The 27,129-nt window shown below is 42.5% G+C and overlaps 1 long non-coding RNA gene across 1 annotated transcript; it reads left to right on the top strand.

Annotated features, from left to right (window-relative positions):
* Positions 1-476: 476 nt before the first annotated feature.
* Positions 477-26,926, top strand: LOC139764995 (uncharacterized). The gene is made up of 4 exons (XR_011716539.1): positions 477-577; positions 11,199-11,256; positions 15,069-15,471; positions 25,699-26,926. It is a non-coding gene; the product is annotated as an uncharacterized lncRNA (long non-coding RNA).
* Positions 26,927-27,129: the final 203 nt, after the last annotated feature.

Here is a 27,129-nt window from a genome sequence, read left to right as displayed (position 1 = left end):
ATCATGTCTATATGTCCAACCGTTATCATTATATCCTCTTCAGCTCTCTCATACCACACCTCTCTCTTACTGTGTCATTTCTTATTCATTCAACCCTCCTCACACTACATATTGTCCTAAAACATTTCCTTTCCACACATCCAGCCTCCTCGCATCCATACAAAACCAACGGGAGTATTGTACCATCAGTTATACCCATCTGTCGCGCTAAACACACTGACCTCTTCACTCGTTCTTCAATGCGTCCAGGACCTTATCTCCCTCCTCACCCACCCTATGACTCCCTTCACCTCCCATGATCCCACTCGCTGCCGTACCGTCTTCCAAGCGTCTAAAACACTCCACATACAACTCTACAAATATGAGCACCTTTGTCCCTTGAACAACATATAACAACGTTAATCAAAGTGATCCGTGATCCTGGCTCTGACTGCTGGGAGGCCCCGCCCATCACCTACAGTAGATACATAAACCCCCCGCCAGGAGTCGCTCCATCAGTGCTCCGTCAGACTCCCAGGTGATCGCACATCACCAGCCGCTGAACTACTGTCCGAACACTGTTGTGTCTGCAGATAAAGTAAGTAACTTATTCTGCTATTTAAACCTCGGATGTTTCTATTTCTTCTAATATGAATTAGAACAGCAACATGAATATTGGTCACTGGCATAACCAACTGGAGTTGCTAGAGTGAACAGTAGATTACATTTTATGAGATCACGTTTTCTATGTGTAACCAATGGCCACACATACCGTAATTATCTTTATCACTTGAAGAATATTATTTCTTTTCGACTGGTGGTTATAACTTGATAATGACGGCCATAATGACCCTGACAGTTGGCATGCCAAACTCTGGACCTCCCAGCCTACCTGACACTGGCCAGTGGTATGTGGCATAGCACACATTACGCTGACCCACCAGCCTGGTAGCAGTCAGTCAGAGAAAAGTGGTGTTCAAACTGGACTTTGGCAATCTTTTACCAAATGGCGTCCTACCTACGTCTCTTCGTTGTATATCAACTGACTGTTATATTTCTCTCTTGTGTCTCCCCTGATGATGTGATTATTTCACTAAAGTGCACTTGGGAACTTATCGTGTTTCATTTTCCTCGTGGGCTCATAGGAATAGGGGAGAAAGAATACTTCCCACGTATTCCCTGCGTGTCGTAGAAGGCGACTAAAAGGGGAGGGAGCGGGGGACTGGAAATCCTCCCCTCTCGTTTTTTTTTTTTTTTATTTTCCAAAAGAAGGAACAGAGAATTGGGCCAGGTGAGGGTATTCCCTCAAGGCCCAGTCCTCTGTTCTTAACGCTACCTCGCTAATGCGGGAAATGGCGAATAGTTTGAAAGAAAGAAAGAAAGATATATATAGTGGTAGTGGTAGAGGATGTGTGGATCAAGTGTTTGCTTTGAAGAATGTATGTGAGAAATACTTAGAAAAGCAAATGGATTTGTATGTAGCATTTATGGATCTGGAGAAGGCATATGATAGAGTTGATAGAGATGCTCTGTGGAAGGTATTAAGAATATATGGTGTGGGAGGCAAGTTGTTAGAAGCAGTGAAAAGTTTTTATCGAGGATGTAAGGCATGTGTACGTGTAGGAAGAGAGGAAAGTGATTGGTTCTCAGTGAATGTAGGTTTGCGGCAGGGGTGTGTGATGTCTCCATGGTTGTTTAATTTGTTTATGGATGGGGTTGTTAGGGAGGTAAATGCAAGAGTCCTGGAAAGAGGGGCAAGTATGAAGTCTGTTGGGGATGAGAGAGCTTGGGAAGTGAGTCAGTTGTTGTTCGCTGATGATACAGCGCTGGTGGCTGATTCATGTGAGAAACTGCAGAAGCTGGTGACTGAGTTTGGTAAAGTGTGTGGAAGAAGAAAGTTGAGAGTAAATGTGAATAAGAGCAAGGTTATTAGGTACAGTAGGGTTGAGGGTCAAGTCAGTTGGGAGGTGAGTTTGAATGGAGAAAAACTGGAGGAAGTGAAGTGTTTTAGATATCTGGGAGTGGATCTGTCAGCGGATGGAACCATGGAAGCGGAAGTGGATCATAGGGTGGGGGAGGGGGCGAAAATTTTGGGAGCCTTGAACAATGTGTGGAAGTCGAGAACATTATCTCGGAAAGCAAAAATGGGTATGTTTGAAGGAATAGTGGTTCCAACAATGTTGTATGGTTGCGAGGCGTGGGCTATGGATAGAGTTGTGCGCAGGAGGATGGATGTGCTGGAAATGAGATGTTTGAGGACAATGTGTGGTGTGAGGTGGTTTGATCGAGTAAGTAACGTAAGGGTAAGAGAGATGTGTGGAAATAAAAAGAGCGTGGTTGAGAGAGCAGAAGAGGGTGTTTTGAAATGGTTTGGGCACATGGAGAGAATGAGTGAGGAAAGATTGACCAAGAGGATATATGTGTCGGAGGTGGAGGGAACGAGGAGAAGAGGGAGACCAAATTGGAGGTGGAAAGATGGAGTGAAAAAGATTTTGTGTGATCGGGGCCTGAACATGCAGGAGGGTGAAAGGAGGGCAAGGAATAGAGTGAATTGGAGCGATGTGGTATACAGGGGTTGACGTGCTGTCAGTGGATTGAATCAAGGCATGTGAAGCGTCTGGGGTAAACCATGGAAAGCTGTGTAGGTATGTATATTTGCGTGTGTGGACGTGTGTATGTACATGTGTATGGGGGGGGGGGTTGGGCCATTTCTTTCGTCTGTTTCCTTGCGCTACCTCGCAAACGCGGGAGACAGCGACAAAGTATTAAAAAAAAAAAAAAAAAGTATATATATATATATATATATATATATATATATATATATATATATATATATATATATATATATATATATATATATATATATATATATATAAACGCACACACACGCACATATACATACCTATACATTTCAACATATACATACATATACATACACAGACATATACATATATACACATGTACGTATTCATACATGCTGCCTTCATCCATTCTCGCCGCCACCCCGCCACACATGAAATGGCACCCCCTTCCCCCCGCGTGTGCGCGAGGTTGCGCTAGGAAAAGACAACAAAGGCCACATTCGTTCACACTCAGTCTCTAGTAGGCATGTGTAATGCACTGAAACCACAGCTCCCTTTCCACATCCTGGCCCCACAAAACTTTCCATGGTTTACCTCTGACGCTTCACATGCCCTGGTTCAATCCATTGACAGCACGTCGATCCCGATATACCACATTGTTCCAATTCTCTCTATTCCTTGCACACCTTTCACCCTCCTGTATGTTCAGGCCCCGATCGCTCAAAATCTTTTTCACTCCATCCTTCTACCTCTAATTTGGTCTCCCACTTCTCCTCGTTCCCTCCAACTTTGACACAAATATCCTCTTTGTCAATCTTTCCTCACTCACTCTCTCCAGGTGACAACGAAGGCCACATTCGTTCACACTCAGTCTCTAGCTGTCATGTGTAATGCACCGAAACCACAGCTCCTTTTGCCCATCCAGGCCCCACAAAACTTTCCATGGTTTATCTCAGACGCTTCACATGCTCTGGTTCAATCTAACGACAGCACGTCGACCCCGGTATACCACATCCGTTCCAGTTCACTATTCCTTGCACGGCTTTCACCCTCCTGTATGCTCAAGCCCCGATCGCTCAAAATCTTTTTCACCCCATCCTTCCACCTCCAATTTGGTCTCCCGTTTCTCATTCCCTCCACCTCTGACACATATCCTCTTAGTCAATCTTTCCTCACTCATTCTCTCTATGTGACTAAACCATTTCAATACACCCTCTTCTGCTCTTTCAACCGCATTCGTTTTATTACCACACATCTCTCTTACCCTTTCATTACTTACTCGAGCGGATATGGCAGCGGAAGGAACCATGGAAGCGGAAGTGAGTCACAGGGTGGGGTAGGGGGCGTAGGTCCTGGGAGTGTTGAAAAATGTGTGGAAGGCGGGAACGTTATCTCGGAGAGCAAAAATGGGTATGTTTGAAGGAATAGTGGTTCCAACTATGTTATATGGTTGTGAGGCATGGGCTATAGATGGGGTTGTGCGGAGGAGGGTGGATGTGCTGGAAATAAGATGTTTGAGGACAATATGTGGTGTAAGGTGGTATGATCGAGTAAGTATATATATATATATATATGATATATATCCATACATATTCGCCTTATCTCGCGTTAGCGAGGTAGTGTTAAGAACAGAGGAGTGAGACTTAGAGGGCATATCCTCACTTGGCCCACCTCTCCGTTCGTTCTTTTGGAAAATCATAAACGGGAGGGGAGGATTTCCAGCCTCCTACTCCCTTCCCTTTTAGTCGCCTTTTACGACAAGCAGGGAATAAGTGGAAAGTATTCTTTCTCCCCTATCCCCGAGGATGCTGTATGTATATATTTCTTGGCCCTTTCTTCTGTTCCGTCTTTTAGAAATTGAAAGACAAGAAGTAACAGCATGCTTCCTGTATACCCCATCGGCCCATTTCACTCTATCCTTTGCAGGCCTTTCACCCTCTTGCAGTTCATGGCCCGACCACTAAATGTATTTTTCACGTCACCCTTCTAATTCCAGTTTGGTCTCTCCCTTCTACTTTCTCCCTCTACTTCTGACACATATATCCTCTTTGTCAACCTCTCCTCACTCATTCCTCCATATGTCCAAACCATTTTAGGACAACTTCAGCACTAAACTACGCTCTTGTCACCACTCCTCTCTCATACTCTTTTAAAACTAACTCTATGACACAACCTCACACCACATATTGTCCTCAAACATTTAATTTCCAGCACATCCACCCTCCTCCGCACATTCTCATCTATAACCCATGCCTCACATCCATACAACATTGCTGGGACTAATATACCTTCACACATACCCATTTTCGCCCTCCCTGATATCGTCCTCTCTCTCTCTCCATACATTCTCAATGTTCCTAGACCCTTTGACCCCTCACTCCATGGTTCCAATCGTTGCCATGTTCACTCCCACGTATCTGAAAAACTTCTTCCAACACAATTTTTCTTCATTCAAACTTGCACCGTAACAATCTTGTCCTTCTGCTCTGCCAAATCTAACCTAACCTTGTGAGGCTCCTGCACAACTTAGGTCGGGACGATAGTTCTAGAAGTGTTGTGATGTGTGTGTGTGCTTTTATGGGCAGAGAGGGCAGGACATGTGAATGGCACGTAAAGTGTTCAGTGTCGTGTTGTGATGGTCGACGAAATCACTCATGTCTGACAAATCTGTTCGATCTCTTTTATGTGACATCATCTTGTATGATGAAAGTAAAACAGTTGATGTTATCTGTCTAGATTCTTAAAAGGCTTTCGATAAGCTTCGGCATCAAAGGTCACTAGCGGGATGTAATTCACTGGATATAGAATTGGTTGATTGATCCTAAACAAAGAGTTGGAATTAATGGTCAAGCCTTAGAATGGTTAGTTGTAACATGTGGAGTGCCACAAGGATCAGTCTCTGGACAGTTTCACTCTGTCACACATATTGATGATAATCATGGGGTTAGGGGAGAAAGAATACTTCCCACGTATACCCTGGGTGTCGTAGAAGGCGACTAAAAGGGGGAGGGAGCGGCGGGCTGGAAAACCTCCCCTCTCGCTTTTAATTTTCAAAAAGAAGAGCAGAAGGGGAGGCTAAGTGAGGATATTTTCTCTGTTCTTACCGCTATCTCGCTAACGCAGGAAATGGCGACTATGTATGAAAAAAAATGATGATGGGCTGTATTGCAGTATATCAAAATTCGCGGATGATATAAAGCTGGGAAGTAAATCAGCAAATAGACTTGACGGTCTGCTGTTCCAAACAGACAAACTAATGGACTATGCTCAGAGGCAGCAAGTGAAGTTTGATAGCTATAAGTGCAAAGTTTTACATATTGGTAGGAAAAACGAAAAGGCAAGCTATAGTGTGACTTCTGTTCAACTGCACAAGGTAAATGAGGAAAAAGACTTGGGCGTAATAATCTCTGGCGGCCTAACACCAAGTAAGCAGTGCACAGAATAAGTGAAAAGACCGAACAGAATTCATGGATTCATAGGTATGGCCTTCGAATCTAAGCCTAGGGAGATCGTCCTTACTCTTTACGATTCACTGGTTCTTCCACATCTTGAGTATTTACGATTCACTGGTTCTTCCATATCTTGAGTATTATGTACAGTTTTGGTCACCCGACATGAAAAAAGACAGATTCTCTGACTGATAAGCATCACCTACGAGAGCAGATTGAATGACCTGAATCTATTTAGCCTAAAAAAAAAAGAAGGTTAAGGGGTGATCCCATATAATTATTCAAAATGATCAAAGGCTTTGATAATCTTGATCCATCAGGTTACTTAAGACTTGATTCGTGTGATTTCATTCGTAGGCAAACATTTTACCTCGAATGAGGCGAAATACTTTTTCTTCAACAGGGTTGTTAAACTATGGAACGATTGGTCAATTAGAGTGGTTGAAAGCAGTAATACAGATACGTTTTAGAATAGCCTTGATATGCGCTTCCTTTCGAGTCCACCACTTACATTATTCCCGCCTCCTTAGTCACGGTTACAATTATACTTTCTTATTTTTACCACATTTATCTCAGAGTTTCTGATCCTTCCACTATCACAAACAGCCTCGAAGTGACCCAATGGTCTGTTGCTGATTGAATTTATTTGTATTCTTTTGTATATGTCAAAACGGTCTATGCTGTGTTGTAGGGATGTCCTGAACGTATGACTTAGGCCTGTCTGCCAAGTGTGGTTTCTGATGGGTGTCATGTCTAATGGGATGGAGGTTAAGAGTGTGTTGGGAGATAGTTTATCTACTGATTTCTGGGTTAGTTCAGTGTGTGTGTGTGTGTGTGTGTGTGTGTGTGTGTGTGTGTGTGTGTGTGTGTGTGTGTGTGTGTGTGTGATCTGTGGGTAGAGGTTACTGCAACGTGGGGCAGGGGTAAGCAATATATTTTCACTTGGGAGTTGATGGTTAGTTATACGCTGGTTTAGGTAAGAGTGAGTTGGGAGATAGTTTATCTACTGACTCTTGGGTTATTTCAGTGTGGGTGTGTGTGTGATCTGTGGGTAGAGGTTACTGCAGCCTGGGGAAGGGGTAAGCAATATATTTTCACTTGTGAGCTGATGGCTAGTTATACGCTGGTTTAGGTAAGAGTGAGTTGGGAGATAGTTTATCTACTGATTCTTGGGTTATTTCAGTGTGGGTGTGTGTGTGATCTGTGGGTAGAGGTTACTGCAGCGTGGGGAAGGGATAAGCAATATGTTTTCACTTGGGAGTTGATGGTTAGTTATATATATGGTTAGTCAATTTTTCCTCGCTCATTCTCTCCATGTGACCAAACCATTTCAACACGTCCTCTTCTGCTCTCTCAATCACACTCTTTTTATTACCACACATCTCTCTTACCCTTTCATTACTTACTCGATCAAAGCACCTCACACCACATATTTTCCTCAAACATCTCATTTCCAACACATCCACCCTCCTCCGCACAACCCTATCTATAGCTCACGTCTCGCAACCATATAACATTGTTGGAACCACTATTCCTTCAAACATACCCATTTTTGCTTTCCGAGATAATGCTCTCACCTTCCACACATTCTTCAACGCTCCCAGAACCTTCGCCCCCTCCCCCACCCTGTGACTTCCGCTTTTATGGTTCCATCCGCTGCCAAATCCACTCCCAGATATCTGAAACACCACTTCCTCCAGTTTTTCTCCATTCAAACTTACCTCCCAACTGACTTGTCCCTCAATCCTACTGTACCTAATAACCTTGCTCTTATTGACATTTGCTTTCAGCTGTCTTCTTTCAAACACGTTATCAAACTCAGTCACCAGCTTCTTCAGTTTCTCACCCGAATCAGCCACCAGCGCTGTATCATCAGCGAACAACGACAGACTCACTTCCCAAGCCCTCTCATCCACAACAGACTGCATACTTGTCCCTCTCTCCAAAACTCTTGCATTCACCTCCCTAACAACCCCATCCATAAACAAATTAAACAACCATGGAGACACCACGCACCCCTGCCGCAAACCAACATTCACTGAGAACCAATCACTTTCCTCTCTTCCTACTCGTACATATGCCTTACATCCTCGATAAGAACTTTTCACTGCTTCTAGCAACTTGCCTCCCACACCATATACTCATACGTATGCTTTTTAAATCAGGTATTCCCAATCACCAGTCTTTTTTTCAGCACACAAATCTACAAGCTCTCCACCATTTCCATCCACAACACTGAACACCCCAAGTATACCAATTATACCTTCAACAGCAACATTACTCACCTTCGCAAAAAAATCACCCATCACTATAACTCGGTCTCGTGCATCAAAGCTGCTAACAAACTCACTCACCGCTCCCAAAACACTTGCCTCTCATGATCTTTCTTCTCGTGACCTGGTACATAGGCACCAATGTTCACCCATCTCTCTCCATCCACTTTCAGTTTCACCCACAACAATCAAGAATTTACTTTGTTACACTCTATCACATACTCCCACCACTCCTGCATCAGGAGTATTGCCACTCCTTCCTTAGCTCTTGTCCCCTCACCAACACCTGACTTTAATCCCAAGACATTCCCAAACCACTCTTCCCCTTTACCCTTGAATTTCGTTTCACTTAGAGCCAGAACATCCAGGTTTCTTTCCTCGAACATACTACCTATCTCTCCTTTATTCTCATCTTGATTACATCCACACACATTCAGACACCCCAATCTGAGCCTTCGAGGAAGATGAGCACTCCCCGCTTGACTCCTTCTTCTGTTTCCTTTTTTTCAGAAATTCATAAATATATATATATATATATATATATATATATATATATATATATATATATATATATATATATATATATATATATATATATATATATATATGAATTTCTAATATATATATATATATATATATATATATATATATATATATATATATATATATATATATATATATATATATATATATATTTTTTTTTTTTTTTTTTGCTTTGTCGCTGTCTCCCGCGTTTGCGAGGTAGCGCAAGGAAACAGACGAAAGAAATGGCCCAACCCACCCCCATACACATGTATAGACATACGTCCACACACGCAAATATACATACCTACACAGCTTTCCATGGTTTACCCCAGACGCTTCACACGCCCTGATTCAATCCACTGACAGCACGTCAACCCCGGTATACCACATCGCTCCAATTCACTCTATTCCTTGCCCTCCTTTCACCCTCCTGCATGTTCAGGCCCCGATCACACAAAATCTTTTTCACTCCATCTTTCCACCTCCAATTTGGTCTCCCACTTCTCCTCGTTCCCTCCACCTCCGACACATATATCCTCTTGGTCAATCTTTCCCCACTCATTCTCTCCATGTGCCCAAACCATTTCAAAACACCCTCTTCTGCTCTCTCAACCACGCTCTTTTTATTTCCACACATCTCTCTTACCCTTACGTTACTCACTCGATCAAACCACGTCACACCACACATTGTCCTCAAACATCTCATTTCCAGCACATCCATCCTCCTGCGCACGACTCTATCCATAGCGCACGCCTCGCAACCATACAACATTGTTGGAACCACTATTCCTTCAAACATACCCATTTTTGCTTTCCGAGATAATGTTCTCAACTTCCAAACATTCTTCAAGGCTCCCAGGATTTTCGCCCCCTCCCCCACCCTATGATCCACTTCCGCTTCCATGGTTCCATCCGCTGCCAGATCCACTCCCAGATATCTAAATCACTTTACTTCCTCCGGTTTTTCTCCATTCAAACTTACCTCCCAATTGACTTGACCCTCAACCCTACTGTACCTAATAACCTTGCTCTTATTCACATTTACTCTTAACTTTCTTCTTTCACACACTTTACCAAACTCAGTCACCAGCTTCTGCAGTTTCTCACGTGAATCAGCCACCAGCGCTGTATCATCAGCGAACAACAACTGACTCACTTCCCAAGCTCTCTCATCCACAACAGACTGCATACTTGCCCCTCTTTCCAAAACTCTTATATATATATATATATATATATATATATATATATATATATATATATATATATATATATATATATATATATATATATATATATATATTCCTATGAGTCCACGGGGAAAATGAAACACGATAAGTTCCCAAGTGCACTTTCGTGTAATAATCACATCTTCAGGCGAGACACAAGAGAGAAATATATCAGTCAGTTGATATACATCGAAGAGACGAAGCCAACAACTGACTGTTATATTTCTCTCTTGTGTCTCCCTTGATGATGTGATTATTACACGAAAGTGCACCTGGGAACTTATCGTGTTTCATTTTCCGCGAGGACTCATAGGAATATCTTGATCACGCGGAAGATTGTGATATCTGGGAGTGGATCTGGCAGCGGATGGAACCATGGAAGCGGAAGTGGATCATAGGGTGGGGGAGGGGGCGAAAATTCTGGGAGCCTTGAAGAATGTGTGGAAGTCGAGAACATTATCTCGGAAAGCAAAAATGGGTATGTTTGAAGGAATAGTGGTTCCAACAATGTTGTATGGTTGCGAGGCGTGGACTATGGATAGAGTTGTGCGCAGGAGGATGGATGTGCTGGAAATGAGATGTTTGAGGACAATGTGTGGTGTGAGGTGGTTTGATCGAGTAAGTAACGTAAGGGTAAGAGAGATGTGTGGAAATAAAAAGAGCGTGGTTGAGAGAGCAGAAGAGGGTGTTTTGAAATGGTTTGGTCACATGGAGAGAATGAGTGAGGAAAGATTGACCAAGACGATATATATGTCGGAGGTGGAGGGAACGAGGAGAAGTGGGAGACCAAATTGGAGGTGGAAAGATGGAGTGAAAAAGATTTTGTGTGATCGGGGCCTGAACATGCAGGAGGGTGAAAGGAGGGCAAAGTATAGAGTGAATTGGAGCGATGTGGTATACCGGGGTTGACGTGCTGTCAGTGGATTGAATCAAGGCATGTGTATGGGGGTGGGTTGGGCCATTTCTTTCGTCTGTTTCCTTGCGCTACCTCGCAAACGCGGGAGACAGCGACAAAGCAAAAAAAAAAAAAAAATATATATATATATATATATATATATATATATATATATATATATATATATATATATATATATATATATGTAAATTTTATGAGTTTGGACATAAATAAAGGCCACAATGAAATGAGATATCATCTTCCTGCAGGATGAAGACATCTGTTGTGGCAATGTTGAAGATGATGTTCCTCCTGGTGGTGACGATGGTAAGTGAACGGTAAGGTCCTGTGACACAGAACCCTTCACTCACCACCATACATCTCACGTACTGAATGTTGTGTGACACAGAACCCTTCACTCACCACCATACATCTCACGTACTGAATGTTGTGTGACACAGAACCCTTCACTCACCACCATACATCTCACGTACTGAATGTTGTGTGACACAGAACCCTTCACTCACCACCATACATCTCACGTACTGAATGTTGTGTGACACAGAACCCTTCACTCACCACCATACATCTCACGTACTGAATGTTGTGTGACACAGAACCCTTCACTCACCACCATACATCTCTCTCTCTCTCTCTCTCTCTCTCTCTCTCTCTCTCTCTCTCTCTCTCTCTCTCTCTCTCTCTCTCTCTCTCTCTCTCTCTCTCTCTCTCTCTCTCTCTCTCATTACTGTAGAGTCTAACCCCTATTCTATCTTTCTCCAATAGAGTCTAACACCCATGCTATCTTGGTCAAGTAGAGTCCGACTCCCATACTGTCTTGCTCCTGAAAAATCTTGCTCCTATGATATTTTCCCCCAGTAGAGGCCACCTCCCATACTATGTTACTCCAGAAGAGTCCAAACCCTATGCTATCTTTCTCCAGTAGAGCCAATTCGTATACTATCTTGCTCCAGTAGAGTTCAAAGCCTATGATATCTTACTCCAGTAGAGTCCAACTCCTATACTATCTTGCTCCAGTAGAGTCCATCTATTCTATCTTGCTCCAGTCGAGTCCATTTCCTATACTACCTTGTTCCAGTAGAGTCCATCTATTCTATCTTGCTCCAGTAGAGTCCATTTCCTGTACTATCTTTCTCCAGTAGAGTCCATCTCCTACCCTATCTTGTTCATGTAGAGTCCATCTCCTACCCTATCTTGTTCATGTAGAGCCCATCTCCTATACTCTCGCTTCTCTGTATGAAGATATTCTCTTCATTCAGTTTTCCCATAATATTCTCGATCTGTAATGTTCATTCTAGCGCCCACTCATTTCTTGGAAGTTATTTCCTCAATGTCTATTTCTCAATCTATTAATTGTTAATGTGAATATATATATCTCAGAACATTATCCCTATCGTCTGTAGCCATGTTGTCGTTTCAGTCCCATGTGTTGCTCCAATATATTGGAATCCAGTAGTCCTCGCTCTTCTTACACTATGTAATCATAAGCCAGTGATACAGAGCTTCTACTTATACACATCAACACAAACTATATAAATTTTTAGGAACTAATATCTCATTGAATTATTCTCCAATGATACTACATCCCTCCTCCACCACTACATCCCTCCTCCACCACTACATTTCCCTTTACCACTACATCCCTCCTCCACCACTACATTTCCCTTTACCACTACATCCCTCCTCCACCACTACATTTCCCTCTACCACTACATCCCTCCTCCACCACTACATTTCCCTTTACCACTACATCCCTCTTCCACCACTACATTTCCCTTTACCACTACATCCCTCCTCTAACACTACATTTCCCTCTACAACTACGTCCCTCCTCCACTACTACATTTCCCTTTCACCACTACGTTCCCCTCTACCACTACATTCCCCCTCCACCATCATATTCTTCCTTCACCATTACATTCCCCCTCCACCATCATATTCTTCCTTCCACCACTACATTCCCCCTCCACCACAACATTTCCCCTCCACCACTACATTCCCCCCCCACCACTACATTCCCCACTTACGACTTCATTATCCCTACACCATTATATTTCCATGTAACACTACATTTCCCCTTCACCACTACATTTCCCTCTACCACTATATTTCCCCTCCACCACTACATTTCCCTCCATCACTACATTCCCCCCTTCACCACTACATTTTCCTCCACCACTACATTCCCCCTCCACCACTACATCCTCCCTCCACCACTACATTCCCCCTCCACCACTACATTCCCCCTCCACCACTCCATTCCCCTTCATCACTACATTTCACTCCACCATTACATTTGCCTCCACCACTACATTCCCCATTTACGACTTCATTATCCCTACACCATTATATTTCCCTGTAACACTACATTTGCCCCTCACCACTACATTTCCCCTCTACCACTCCATTCCCCTCAACAATTACATTCTCCCCTCATCACTACATTTCACTCCACCATTACATTTGCCTCCACCACTACATTCCCATCCACCACTACATTCCCCATTTACGACTTCATTATCCCTACACCATTATATTTCCCTGTAACACTACATTCCCCTTCACCACTACATTCCCCCTCTACCACTATATTTCCCTCCACCACTACATTTCCCTCCACCACTACATTCCCCCCTTCACCACTACATTTTCCTCCACCACTACATTCCCATCCACCACTACATCCCCCCTCCACCACTACATTTTCCTCCACCACTACATTCCCCATCCACCACTACATCCCCCCTCTACCACTACATTTTCCTCCACCACTACATTCCCCATCCACCACTACATCCCCCCTCCACCACTACATTTTCCTCCACCACTACATTCCCCATCCACCACTACATCCCCCCTCCACCACTACATTCCCATCCACCACTACATTCCCCTCCACCACTACATTCCCCATCCACCACTACACTCCCTTCTACCCGTACGTTCCCACTCCCACATTGCGTTCCCCCTCTACCACTACAGTTCTCCTTCACCACTACATCTCCCACTGCACCACTGCATTTCCTCCCCACCACTACATTTCCCACTGCACCACGATATTTCCCCTCCACCACTACAGTTCCCTCCACTACATCCCTCCTCTACCACTAAATCCCTCTTCCACCGCTACATTTCCAATCCACCGCTATATTTCCCTTCTAAGGCAACATTCTCCCTCCCCCATTACATTCTCCTCCACCACTGTATTACCCTTTACCGCTACATTCTCCCCTCACCACTACGTTCCCCCTCCACCTCTACATTTCCCCTGTACTACTACATTTCCCCCTTCACCACAACATTCCCCTCCACCACTACATTTCCCCTCCGCCACTATATTCCCCTTCCCCCTCTACATTCCCACTCCACCAATATGTTTCCCTCAACCACTACTTTTCCCCACCATTGCTACATTTCCCCTCCACCACTACATTCCCTCTCCACCTCTACATTCCCCTCTACCACTGCCTTCCCCCTTTACCATTCCATCCCCCCTCCACCACTGTATTCCCCTTCTACCGCTACAATCTCCCTCCACCATCACATTCTCCATCCACCACTACATTCCCCTCCACCACTACATCTCCCTTCACCACTATATTCCCCCTCCACCACTACATTCCCCCTCCACCACTACATTTCCCTCAACCACTGCATTGCCCTCCACCACTACATTCCCTCTCCACCACTACATTTCCCCTCCACCACTACATTCCTCCTCCACCACTACATTTTCCCTCCACCACTACAATAGCACAACTCTACAGTGCCAGTTTTACCACATATATCCCTACAGCCAAGCAAGAGCAATATTGATCTCTCGTCCTCAACGTTTTCTTTGAGAAGTTATCAGTAATATATAAGGAATAAGGAGTGTGGTCATCTTCTTCTCTTCATATAGATTTTCCCAGTAGGAAAAGAATGATTCTAATATGTCTGAAACAATATGACTCAAATGATGGCTTTGTATGATAGTGTGTTGTGAGCGACCATGACAAATGTATGTTCTCAGTTACAGTACATCTTCATGTTATTATTTTGTATACAAGATAAAAAAAAGTATATAGTCTAGGATGAAGTGTTCAGGGGCTAACTTGATCATTATTGTGAACACACAGAACACTGACCTCGTCCACGCAGAGGAAGAGAGGAGCCTGAGCGACAACCTCCTGTATGGTAACGGAGTACTTCACCCCAGCTTACTTGGCGTGAAGGATTACCAAGGTTTCTCATATGGTGGAAGCTCTTACACACGCCCCTCACATGGCGGGAGCTCTCACCCAGGAGTCTCATACGGTGGAAGCTCTTACACAGTACGCGACCCATATGGCGGGAGCTCTTACGTTGGTGTCTCACACGGTCGAAACCCTTACCATGGCTACGCATATGGCGGAGGCTCGCACTTAGGCTCCTTGCATGGCGGAAACTCATACTCAGTCTTCCCAGGCCACAGCACCGCAAGTGTCCCCCTCTGCGTGACTGTCGTGTGTAATGATCATACTAGAGCCTGTAGGATTCGCTGTAAGTTACCATTCAATTTGGTCGTCTGAAGTGACACTAGATTACTTTATTAGAATTCTAATCCAAATCGGTGACAAATGAAGAGATTTAGAAATGTCTGTAGGTAGTTTGGACCGTCACTGTTCTCTCCTGTCTTTTTTTTTTTTTCATGTTAGTAGAGACGGCAGGGGCAACTGGAGCCCTAATCGAGGCCGTCTTATTCACCATATTTTATTGACCAACCGCACGGGATGGATAAACAGCTGAGTTCACTGTGGACCGACTGCCACGACCAGGGTTCGAACCCATGCGCTTGTTTCAGGGCGGCCCGTAAACGTGTCATGGTCTGGAATGCTTAGCGTTACACCAAGGAGGTCCATGTATGGCTTTGTGTGCTACCCTCTTGAAATGAGTGCATATACTCTACCATAACCCATTACATTATACCTTACCATGAAGCTATTTACATGAGTTTACTTGAGAAAGACAGACAACAGGAGGTCCACATCTAGGTTATCTGAGAAAAGAAGAAAAACAGGATTCTAACAAGAAAATGTAATTCCGGTCAGCAGATTCTAAAGCTATCACAGACTCCCCGCTGCTGCAACTTATCCGTCTAGTGTCCCCGTTACCGCTGTCGCTTATACAGTTTATTTCTGGCGCTTTTCTCATAGTTTACTTGAATTTATGAAATATTTGTCTAAATATAGTCTTAGCATTCACCATGTCTGACGGTAACTTATTCCAGTGCTCAACACACCTACAGGAAAAAGTTTTTTTCTCCCACGTCTGGACTACATCTTTTAGGTTTGTTTTATTTCGTCTGTCCTGGTAACCGTATTTTCTTGTACTTCGAAAAGATGTTCGTGATTTACTTTATCGAAGTTGCTCAGAATTTTGAACGCTTGGATTAAGTCGCTGCGAAGTCTACGTTTTTGTTTTTTCCTCTTTTAAAGGAGAAGCGATCCAATCGTTTTAGCCTCTCTTCACATGCTAGATTTCTAAGGGATGGGATCAATTTCGTCGTGCGTCTTTGTACTTGCTATAATTTTTCCTCATCTTTTTTGACAGTTTGGGGACCAAATTTGTGTTGCTTGACACTGTTTAGTGTACTTCAGATTGTTGCTAATGACAGCTTCAAGGTCCCTTTCTTCATTTACTTTAGTTAGAGAGTTTCCAAATAGTCTGTAGTCGGAACGTATATTCTTGTCTCCAAAGTGCATAACTTTACACTTGTTTGCATTGAATTTCATTTGTGATCTGTCTGACCACTCTGCTGGTAAGTTAAGATCTCTTTGAATCATTTCGCAGTCCCGCCTGTTTACAGCTCTACCTCTTAGTTTAGATATGAGACTCAGTTCTAGGTCATTATAGATATGAGACCAAGTTCTAGGTCATTAATGTATATTATGAAAGGAATTGGGCCTAGGACCGACCCCTGTGGCACACCACTCATTACGTCTAGCCTATCTGAGGCTTGGCCGTTTAATACTACACGCTGCTTTCTTCCAGTAAGCCAGTTTCTGATCCATGTACAGAGTTCTTCACCGATTCCGTGTGCTTTGAGTTTATATAAAAGTCATTTGTGAGATACTTTATCAAAAGCCTTTTGGAAATCATAATGTACTTTATCAGGCGGTAAGTTTTCGTCCCAATTCCTTTAAAAATCTTGGAGCTAAGTTATCTGGGCCGTTGAATTTGTTAGGATTTAATTGGTCCAGATACGTAAGTACTTCAGAGCTCTTTCTTTCTATAACTTCTAACTCTCCTTCTTGTCTCTTCATCAGATCCTTGAAACATTTTCATTGGTTGCGGTATTCGAGATGTTTCTTCAGTTGTGAAGACGGAGTTAAAAGAATAATTTCGTATGGTAGTCATTTCCTTGTTAGTAAGTTAGTGCGTCATGTTCGTTTCGCAATGGTCCAATTCCTAATTTTACTGTCTTCCTTTGTCTTACATGTTTGAAGAATTCCTTAGGATTATTCATAATTTTCAAGGAAATTCTTTTTCTTCCTCGTGTTTATTCCATCTTATGTCCTTCTTACTCTCTTTGGATTTTGATTGATTCCTGGCGATTTTCATCAGTTCCTATTGATTTGAATTTCTTATATGTTTTCTTCTTTTAGCGAATTAGTCCTTCTCTTCTCCTGTCCATCCACGATGGTTTTGAAATATTGCAAGTTCCTAGTAATTCGTGGAATGTTATTTACGATCTTGAGTGGTATGTTTTTAGAATTATTCCACATTTCCTCTACTGTGTAAATGTCAAGAAGTTTTACCCAACTGGCACTACGAATTTTTCGTCCAATGTTTTCAAAATTTGCTCGCCTGTAACCTGGGATCAAGAGTTTGTCATGTATTTCATGATCTAGATTCATCTCTAATCTAATCCAACAGTGATCGCTGTTTGACAAACTCTCGCCCACTTCGCAAGAGTTGATAAGTTTGTGTCACTGGTGAGGACAAGATCAAGAATGGTCTTACCAAAGTTGTTTTTTTAATTAACTGTTCCAGAAAAGCGTCTTCAATCAGTTCCGTTAGTCTAGTTCCCTCTCGGTCACCTGTTAACGTGTTTATGTTTGGACTGTTGAAGTCTTCCACTATTATAACCTCTTTACTGTAGTTTTGATTTCATTGTATAACATCTTCTCGTCGTCTACTTTTTGCTTAGGAGGTCTGTAAATAACGCCGAGACGTAGTTTACTTTTGAACTTGTCGGTAACGTCAAGTGTCTGTGTCTACTTTGTTGATCTTAATAGCGCTTAGATTGTTATCAACGTAGAACAAAACTCCACCACCTAAGCTGTACAAGCGATCTTTCGTAAGTAGTCTGTATCCGGGTGTTGCTAACTCGGCGATTATTCATTTTCAGAGTTTACGCACGTTTCTGAGATTGCAATAATGTTCGGTTTTTCAGTAACTGCATAGGATGTAAGTTTATCGCGTTTCGTAATAATGCTCCCGGCATTTGTGTATATTAAACTTGTTTTCTTTCGAGTTGATTTCTGGACTGAATTGTCTTTTTTTTTCTTTTTTCTTACTGTGTGTCTGTATTGTCACTGGTAATGTCTGTGTGTGCAGCAGCGGAAAAGAGCGGTTCTCCATCTGTTTTGGGTTCGCCGCCTTACTCTGACCCTCCCCTCACTGGACCCTACCAGAATCGTTTCTAAAAGTTACCTGAGAGTTGACTTGTGCTAACCCGCCGTTCATACCGCCAATGTTGTTCCCAACTGGCCCTACTTGACCTTTCTTTGGTAATTCCTCTGCCTGTGAGGTTACCGATACTCTCCGAGGATCCCGACCGCCAAGGTGCCATCCACCCTCTACCGCTAACTTTATAGTGGTCAGACTGGACGCCTCGTTCCTCAGATCCCTTTCACACCCAGATTCCCCCCCGCACCGACCCCTCCCACATCTACCTCCTCACTGTCCCCGACTCTTCAAGTTCTTTCGTTAGCTAGACCGTGATTTGTTCTGAGTAGTTTATCGGAAAAATGCCTACTACTTTCATCCAGTACTCTGTAAGGCGGGCTTTCCCAATTCCATTTTAAATGAAGACCACCCCTAGCGTACAGAGATCTATCATGACTAAAATGTTCCCACAGGTCGATACTAAACACACAACCCTCCTCCCTACAAAGAGCTTCGATTCTTCTGTTTATCCTCAGCATTCTACTAAGGGTGCAGAAACCGACGTCATACCTTGGCAACAATCCCGATATTATAAGCATGGGGTGTTCAGTGTTATGGATGGAAATAGTGAAGAGCTTGTGGAGTTGTGTGCCGGAAACAGACAAGTGATTGGGAATACTTGGTGTACTTGTTTATAAGTTTCCCATACCTTGCTAATATTTCATCCGATCTGCCATTAACTGCATCGTTCGTCCTCACCTGAACGACAAAATCACATCCTCGGGATTGTTTGAGAGTGTGTCGTCAAACTTATCTAGGACGTGTTCTATCCTAGCCCTGACATAACACAAATTCTTCCTATTTCTACCCTTCACACAGAACTCCTGGTCCTGATATCTGACTAATAGAGTCCCCGACCAAGATGGCTATAGATTTTCCGACCAGGATGATGCTACGATCATCCTGTACTTCATCATCCAGTACGCTAAACCTATTGTGAGTGGAGAGTTCGTTCGGTTGCTCGGTAATGCGGCGACAAGTCTTCCTCGCAGGTTGGAAGGTGGAAGTATCTTCCATCTTCGTCTCAACAAAAGGAAACAGAAGGAGTCAAGCTGGGAGTGCTCATCCTCCACGAGGGTGTTGGTTGGGATGTCTGAATGTATATGGATGTAACCAAGATGAGAAGAGAGGAGAGATAGGTAGTATGTTTGAGGAAAGAAACCTGGATATTCTGGCTCTAAGTGAAACGAAGCTTAATGGTAAAGGGAAAGAATGGTTAGGAAAAGTCTTGGGAGTTAAGTCATGGATTGGTGATAGGACAAGAGCTAAGGAAGGAGTAGCAAAACTCCTGAAGCAGGAGTTGTGGTAGTTTGTGCTGGAGTGTAAGGAAGTAAATTCTAGATTGATATGGGTGAAACTGAAAGTGGATGGAGAGAGATGGGTGATTATTGGTACTTATGCACCTGGTCATGAGAAGAAAGATCATGAGAGGCAATTGTTTTGGGAGCAGCTGAGAGGGTGTCAACAGATGTGGTGAACGAAACCGGGTACTTGAGATGGGTGATTTAAATACGAAGATAAGCAATGTGGCAGTTGAGATTATATATTTGGGCGCATGGGGTGTTCAGTGTCATGAATGGAAATGGTGAAGAGCTTGTGGAGTTGTTACTGAAGACAGACAAGTGATTAGGTATACTTGCTATAAAAAGAAAGATATACTCAAGGATACGTATGTGAGTAGGAGAGATGGTCAACGGGCATTTAAATATTACGTATTGATTGATAGGCGCGTAAAAAGGAGACTTTTGGATGTATATGTGCTGAGAGGGGCAGCTGGTGGGATGTCTGATCACTATCATGTGGGAGCGAGTAGTCAAGATTTGTAGAGTTTTTCAGAAAAAATGAAACATTGTCGGGGAGAAGAGAGTGGTGAGAATAACTGAGCTTGGAAAGGAAACTTGTGTGGGAAAACACCAGGAGAGATTGAGTGTAAAATGGCAAAAGGTGACAGGAAATGAAGTGAGGGGATTGGGTGAGGAATATGAGGTAATTAGGGAAGCAGTGATGTCATGTGCAAGAGATGCATGTGGCATGAGAAAGGTGGGAGGTGGGCAAATTAGAAAGGGTAGTGAGTGGTGGATTCAAGACGTAAAGTTACTAGTGAAAGAGAAAAGAGAAGCGTGTGGACGGTAATTAAGGAAGGGGTTCATAAAGAGGGCAAATGAGAATTGGGGTGAGAGAGTATAATTAAACTTTAGGGAAAATATAAAGATGCTTTGGAAGGAGTTAAATATGTATGAAAGACAAGAGAACAAATGGGAACATCTGTGAAGGCGCCAAAGGGAAGTGATTATAGGAAATGATGGGTGAGTATTTTGAAGGATTATTGAATGTCTTTGATGATAGGATAGCAGATGTTGAGTGTTTTGCTCGGGATGGTGTGCAAAGTGAAATAGTCAGGGAGAGTGGTTTCGTGAAGAGAGAATAGGCGGTGAAAGCCGCACGGAAGATGATATGAGGCAAGGCTGCAGGAGTGGATCACAGTGAATGACGGTCTGCGGCAGGGGTGCATGATGTCACCATGGTTGTTTAATTTATTCTAGGATGGTGTGGTTAGGGAGGTAAATGCAAGAGTTTTGGAGAGAGGAGCGAGTATGCAGTCTGTTGGGAAGTGAGTCAGTTGTTGTTCGCCGATGACACGGTATGGGTTGCTGATTCAAGTGAGAAACTTCAGACATTGGAAGAGTGTGTGAAAGGAAAAAGTTGAGAGTAAATATAAATAGTGTTGCGAGATAAGTTTCTTGGAATGTAAGTTTGAATGAAGAAAAATTGTGAAGTGTTTTAGATGTTTGGGAGTGGACTTGGCAGCGAATGGAACTATGGAAGCGGAACAGAGCTAATGGGGTTTGGGAGATGGCGACGGTTGTGTGAGCGATGAAGAATATGTGTGAAACAGAGAACGTTATCTCGGAGAGCAAAAATTGGTATGTTTGAAGGAATAGTGGTTCCAACAATATTACATGGTTGTGAGGCATGGGGTAGAGATAAGGATATGCGAAGGAGGGTGGATGTGTTGGAAGATATTTGAGGATACTGTGTGGTCTTAGGTGGTTTGATTGAGTAATTAATGAAGGGGGTAAGAAAGATGTTTGGTAATAAAGAGAGTGTGGTTGAGAGAGCAGAAGAGGGGGTGTTGAAATGGTTTGGACACATGGAGAGAACGAGTTAGGAAAGGTTGACAAAGAGGATACATATATGTCAAAAGTGGAGGGAACAAGAAGAAGCGGGAGACCAAATTGCAAAAGAAAGGATAGAGTGCATTGAAACGATTGGGTATACTGGGGTCAACGTGTCGTCACTTGACTGAACCAGGCCATGTGAAACGCCCGGGGCAAACCATGGAAAGGTCTGTGAGGTTTGGATGTGAATAGAGAGCTGCGGTTTTGATGCATTGCACATGACAGCTAGAGACTGTGTGTGAACGAATGTAGCCTTTTTGTCTTTTCCTGGCGCTACCTCGCTGGAGTGTGTGTGTGTGTGTGTGTGTGTGTGTGTGTGTGTGTGTGTGTGTGTCTGTGTGTGTGGGAGGGGGGGGGGGGGCTATTCCCTGTGTGGTGGGGTAGCAAACTTTACACATCCAGGCCCCACAGACCTTTCCATGGTTTAACCCAGACGCTTCACATGCCCTGGTTCAATCCATTGGCAGCACGTCGACCCCAGTATACCACATCGTTCCAGTTCACTCTATTCCTTGCATTCCTTTCACCCTCCTGTATGTTCAGGTCCCGGTCGCTCAAAATCTTTTTCACTAATCTTTCCATCTCAATTTGGTCTCCCGCTTCTCCTTGTCCCTTCCACCTCTGACACATATATCCTCTTTGTCAATCTTTCCTCACTCATTCCCTCTATCTGTTCAAACCATTTCAACATACCCTCTTCTGCTCTCTCAACCACACTCGTTTCATTACCACACATCCATCATACCCTTACATTACTTACTTGATCAAACCACCTCACACCACATATTGTCCTCAAACATTTCATTTCCAACACATTCACCCTCCTCCGCACAACCCTATCTATAGCCCATGCCTCACAACCATATAACATTGTTGGAACCACTATTCCTTCAAACATTCCTATTTTTGCTCCCCGAGATAACGCTCTCGCCTTCAACACATTCTTCAAAGCTCCCAGAACCTTCGACCAATCCTCCCACACTGTGACTCACTTCCGCTTCCATGGTTTCATCCGCTGCTAAGTCCACTCCCAGCTATCTAACCTTAACCCTGGGGATAGGGGAGAAAGAATACTTCTCTGCGTGTCGTACAAGGCGACTAAAAGGGAAGGGAGCAGGGGGCTAGAAATCCTCTCCTCTCGTTTTTAATTTTCCTAAATAAGGAACAAAGGTGGGGCCAAGTGAAGATATTCCCTCAAAAGCTCAGTCCTCTGTTCTTAACGCTACCTCGCTAACCCAGGAAATGGCGAATAGTGTGATATATGTATATCAACTGGAACTTTAGTGAAAAGTGAGGAAACATCAAAGCTAACTAGTTTTTAGATTGCAAGGAAACAAGTTTAAGTTTAGCATATACAGAAAACCCACCAATGTATGCTCATATATCCATTATTTCTCATCTCAACATGACAGAGTTAAATTATCATCATTTCAATGTATTTTCCTTGGGGCATTACGTATTTGCAGTCCAGAGTTTATTGATGATGAGTTTGAGAGGATATATTCTATTGGATCTAAGTTAAAGTACCCTAGATCTCTCATTGACAAATCCCTTAAGTTAGCAAAGAAATCATTTTATAGAGTTAAGCCCAAACCTCCTATTGACACCAAGAATCTTTTAGTTCTCCCATTTAATAATAATTTCACTTTACTTCCCATGTTGCTTAAATCCTTCAATGTAAATGTTGCCTTTAGTAACACATAATACTATAAAGAATATCTTAATCAGAAATTCACCAGAAAATTCTCTTGGATGCATGTATAAAGTGCCTTGTGGAAATTGTGATAAATTTTATGTTGGTCAGACTGGTAAGGATCTTTCTGTTAGACTTAAGCAACATAGATATAGTATAAGAACGGGACAAGAATCAAATGCCTTGTTTAATCACGTTAAAAACTATGATCATTGTATTGACTGGAGCAATGCCATCTCAGTTATTAACTCTAACTCTATTACCAAGAGAAATATCATTAAATCTTCTATTATCAAATACACATAGAATTGTAATCTTAATATTAGTGATGGTCTATACATTACATTTATGCAATAGTCTAAGAATATGAAACATTCCTCATATAATGGAATGGATCAGATATATACAATATTCTTAATATAATGGGGTGGATCAGGTATATACAACATTCCTTATATAATGGGCCGGGTCAGGTACATACAGCCTCCACAACATCCATCCGTTCCTGGTTGGTGAACGTGAAGCACACTCCTGCACGCTTATGAGTTTTACTGTTTTCCTTTACATACCAAGTTTATTCATTAATTGCGACCAGTCTCGATTCATAACGCTGGCCACCAGAATATCAGGAAGGGACTCTTTAACGGGCTACTGCCTACAAATCACGCTGACGGCGCTTCCTTATGAATGAAACGCAGAGATTGCCATAAGAATCTTCATCCCCAGGTGTAAGCTGAGCAGCCAGACTGTGGCCAGATCAACCACAGACATTAAGTTACTGGCGCTCCTTGAGCTGACTCCTGCAGGGGATGAGACACACAAGACGTGTAGTTCACGGCAGGTGACTCTATGAAGAGTATCAGGTGTCATATACAATGACATCATACACCATGGTGTGGGTACGCGTATGGTGCTTTCACCATGTAGATCTTTATCCCTTCTCTCCACCCTTGAGACTGTAAGATTATGAGGACTTTTTAAGCGACAAGTGATGCTCCACACCACTACAGTGAAAGGTCAAACAATCCGGCTGTTTAGATGATAGACTTGTTTATTTTTCAATATAAGAGAGTCTATTTGTTCTCCTAGGACGTCTACAGTGATCTATATAATGATATTTTATATGTAGTATATTGTGTGTGGCAGCACGGGTACTGTGTGAAGATATTCTTGTCTTCGTAATGAGGTGTCCCATCGAGAGTTGTGTGAATGTTGAAAGTGTGGGAACAATGCTACAGAAGCTGTTGAAACTGACAATGACAATATGTCAGGTGAAGGTGACTGCTGAGTAGGCTGTCATTATTGTAAGTTCGGGAAACATAAATAGACTTTCCTGGGAAAACCTATGAAAATTTGACTGGATTTCTATATGACAGAAAAACTAAATACAGGTCAAAGATTAAGACACTTCAGACCAACTTTAATGTACTTTGTCAACATTAGGGAAAAGTTTCTACCGTTGAAGAATAATCTTGGTTGTAATTGAAACTCAATCTCTCAGAAAATTGAGTGAAACGTATTTCAGATATATTACAGTTACCATTTGATATTGTTAGACTATTGCATAAACGCTTCATTAAACATTAAGGACACAATGATTCTTTCAGTACAGAAAGGTAAACATTTCCGGGTAAAACACTTTACCATGAAATTGTCTTCAGTCAATATATATATAGTAATGTACTGCTCACTATGAGTTTGTTTTGATTCTATGAAGAGTAATGGAGACACAACAACAGATCTTGTGGCACATATCATTGTCATGAATATTGGAATGATTCTCACCAAAATTTGCTCTAAATTGAAACACATTTATTACATACGAATCATGGCCAAGTTGCTCAGTTCAAACAGTCATTCCGTATACACTAAATACCTTTTGTGGTACACGTAGGCCTTCACAGGGCAAGTATATATAGTATCATGGACAACAACATTTCATTAATGTGAAAATGTTCGAGAAACAGGTAAGATTATATGTGCTTTTATAGAAGCCAACAGGAGTTCTCGTTGACCCTTTTAACACTAAATTTGTCAAGATGTTCACATATCTGTATATAATTCAAAATGTACCAGATGCTCTGTGACCTTAGGGTCTTAATACAGTTGATCATAATGCCTTACCTTGTAATATTATCTTGTATCACACTAATCTTAATGAATGTATCTATTGGTAATTTTCAGGAAGACCTATTCCACACGTTGACTAAAAGTTTTAAAACTACTGATGACCATCGCCTCCCACCTCTCCAACAACGATCGCTTGTCAACCAGCCAATCATTGACAAGTAAATTTGTCAGTGTACAATCCACCGACGGCAAAGGCTCTCTACATACTTGCTCCCTCACCTACCACGGCGTCAGAGATTCATCAGTTCAGTGTCTTTCACACTTAACACCATTACCACTGGACTGCCATCATCACACTGCAGTTCAGTGTGTTTCATACTTAACACCTTTACCACTGGGTTACCATCATCTGTTCAGTGTATTTCATACTTAACACCTTTAACACTGGGTTGCCATCATCACACTGCAGTTCAGTTTATTTCACACTTAACACCATCACCACTGGGTTGCCATCATTAGTTCAGTGTGTTTCATACTTAACACCATTACCAATGGGTTGCCATCATCACACTGCAGTTCAGTGTGTTTCATACTGAACACCTTTACCGCTGGGTTGCCATCATCTGTTCAGTGTGTTTCACACTTAACACCATTACCACTGGATTGCCACCTTCAGATCAGTGTGTTTCATCTCAAACTGTTACCACTGGGTAACCATCATCATCTCAGTATCTTTCATACTTAACACCATTACCACTGGGTTTGCCAGCTTTCTCATGTTATAGCGAATGACACTTTTTACTCAAGTCACGATATGCAGTCAGTATCGTGCTTGATCAAATTTGTTGATGCTCAGCTACACCAGGTCATGTTAAGAAAAAAAGCCATGTGAACCAAAACGTCTGGTCAAACAGAGTAACAAAGTAAGCATGATGATATAAAGTAGCAAAGTGATCCTGTTCGTATAAAGTAAATAGGTAAGTCTGCTCATATATAGTGTTGAGTTTACTACATCATGTGGGGAGATAACAGTGGATGTTCTCTGTTCCTATCTTGGAAGATAATATAATACAAGAGATAGCAGTAGATGTTTCTTGTTACTCCTCCTAAATGATATGATAAGCCAGGAAATGTAATAATAACCACATCATGTGAGTTAACAGTGTGTACAATTGTCATGTGAGATGAAATGATACATTATGTCATGTGATGCCGGAGTAACCCGGGCAAGATACTGCAGTGGATGGTCCCAGCATCATACTTCAGTTATATTTGTCCTTCCTTTTGGTTGTACTCGCACTTTGCACTTGTATTTTGCAACATTATAAAGACTGTCGCATCACCAATATTGTCCTTAACCTTTCTACTGGCGGCTGTGGCAAGGTGGCCTCCATGTCATGAAAAACGGCCAAATATAATCAAGGTATCACCAAGATTCTGGGGTGTAAGGTTCAAAATAGTAAAGAATAGAGACTCATCCTGTTTTAGTTATAGCTCTTAACCATGTCTTCATCCTGACTTATCTTCAACAACTTTGGATGGTGA

Source organism: Panulirus ornatus, chromosome 52 (assembly GCF_036320965.1).
Source record: "Panulirus ornatus isolate Po-2019 chromosome 52, ASM3632096v1, whole genome shotgun sequence".
In the NCBI taxonomy this organism is placed as follows: Eukaryota; Metazoa; Arthropoda; class Malacostraca; order Decapoda; family Palinuridae; genus Panulirus; species Panulirus ornatus.
This window is presented reverse-complemented; position numbering and strand designations above follow the sequence as displayed.